The sequence below is a fragment of the Carlito syrichta genome, unplaced genomic scaffold (assembly GCF_000164805.1).
Source record: "Carlito syrichta isolate Samal-C Ts95f unplaced genomic scaffold, Tarsius_syrichta-2.0.1 Scaffold267604, whole genome shotgun sequence".
Taxonomy (NCBI): Eukaryota; Metazoa; Chordata; class Mammalia; order Primates; family Tarsiidae; genus Carlito; species Carlito syrichta.
Window position 1 is genome coordinate 98,661 of NW_007211700.1, and position 2,110 is coordinate 100,770.

Genomic DNA, 2,110 nt, shown 5'->3' on the forward strand with positions numbered 1-2,110 from the left:
CCCCTACCCCCACCACCGAGGGTATGGGGGCACAACAAATGAAAGAACTCTTCCAGAGTTCCAGTAGCAATGTGCTTTTTCTTTTCTCCCAGTTTATTTTCTCCAGTGACTCAGGGACTGCAGATTTGCTGTCAAAGTCATCTTCCCCTACCCCTCCTTCTCCTCATCCTCAATCCCAGCAGGACAATGCTGAGAAGACAGTGAATACTGAAATCTTTTGTCTCCCAAAGAGCCACACTGCTGGAGACAGAAGAGCAGTGACCATTTCTCTGGAAGATGCTGCTTGTCTTAATAATCTTAGTGCCTTTGCTCTCTGAAGTAAAATAAGAACAGTTTTTCAGCTCTCAAAGCCCTTTCCCACAGATCGCCTCGTTGGACTCACACAGCAGCCCTGAAAATTAGGCAGCACAATATTTGTCCACCCAGTGCACAAAGAGGAAACTGAGGCCCAGAGAAGGGAGGGCCTGTCAAAAGTCTTCCCTTAATCCAGATGTTCTTATGCCAAGAATTGCACCAGGCTGCTCACTGAGCATCTAGCTCACTCCAGTGTCAAGCTACCAGGGGACATGGTCCAATCTTTCTGTGCAGCAATGCTAACAAAATGTTCCAGGAGTTTTTACGATGCTCATATATTTTAATCCCCTTCTGGAAGTCTAGCCTAATAATGTCATTTGAAAATAAGCAAACACTGATGCAGGAGGATGCCTTCCCAGCCCAGGTATTTTGTCTGGGAGAATTGTAGACAACACAGTCAACAATAGGGTTCCTCCCTGTGATGAAAAAGCAGCCATTAGGAATGTTATTTATGAGCAATTTTCATGACATAGCATGAAGACTATTAAGAAATAAAGCTTCATTTGAAAGTATGGAATATAGGCATGCACAGAAAAGGCATGGAAGGAAGATTGCCCAAATGTTAGCCACGGTCCCTCTGGTTGTTGGAGTAGTGGCTGAGCATATCTTCTCTTTCTGAACTCTTCACAAAATTTAACAACCATGATGGTTTATTCAACAACCATCTGTTAAGCACCTCCCCAGTGCCAGGCCTAGTGCCCAGTCTTGGGGACACCCTGGTAAATTACAGAGGCCGGTTCTCTGCCCTCCAGGGCCTGTGGCTCAGAGGGGTGACAGAAGGTAGGCAATCATAAGTCCAAGAGATAAAAAGCCATGCAGTGGCCAATAAAGGGTGGCATGGGGTCACATAGAAATGTGTATTAGTTGTATAATTGAGGAGAGTTAATGCTTAAAAGACCCAACCCACCATAATACAGATGTTTAAGTATTTTTAAAGAGGCAGCTGGAGAGGGAGAAGCCCCATGCAGGGAAAGACCCCTAGCAAGCTCCTTCCTTTCTCAGCTTCCCTGGTAAGCTACAGGAACTGAGAATGGAGGGCTTAGCACCTCTGCTTCCATTTTTCCAAGTGTTCTTGAAGGACAAGTTTTATTTGGCAAGAAAGTAGTGGTTACCTCCTAGTAGGGGCCATGCTACACCTGATGGTACCTAGAGTCACTTTCTACCACTCAAGGTTACAGAGACATGCCTCTAGTTCATCCCTGGGTGGTTGGACTTATCAATACTTGTGACACTCTGAAACAGGGAGGCAAGTGAAGAGATACTTTAGAGGAGGAAAAAGTACCCAACTGCAGGGTTCTGAGGGTCCAGGAGGCCTTCACTCTGCCCAACCACCTAATCAGTTAGACATTCAAAAATTATCTGGCTTTGGGGTGGGATGTTGCCTTGCATCTCTTCCTGGTGGGCAAGGCTTCTGGAAAGATAATATCCACTTTACAGAAATAAAGTGTATTCAACCTGTTAAAAAAAGAAATAAAACTATCTCTGTATGCTGAAGATATGATCTTATGCCTAGAGAATCCTAAAGATGCTTCCAAAAGACTCCTGGACCTGATAAAATTTTAGGATATAAAATCAACATACACAAATCAGTAGCTCTGCTGTATACCAGTAGTGACCAAGCTGAGAAGCAAGTCAAGAATTCAATTGTATTTGTGGTTTTTGTTTTGTTTTGTTTTGTTTTATTTTGTTTTGTTTTGTTTTGAGTAGGAGTCTCACTCTGTCACCCAGACTGGAGTGCAGTGGCCGCTCCCGGCCA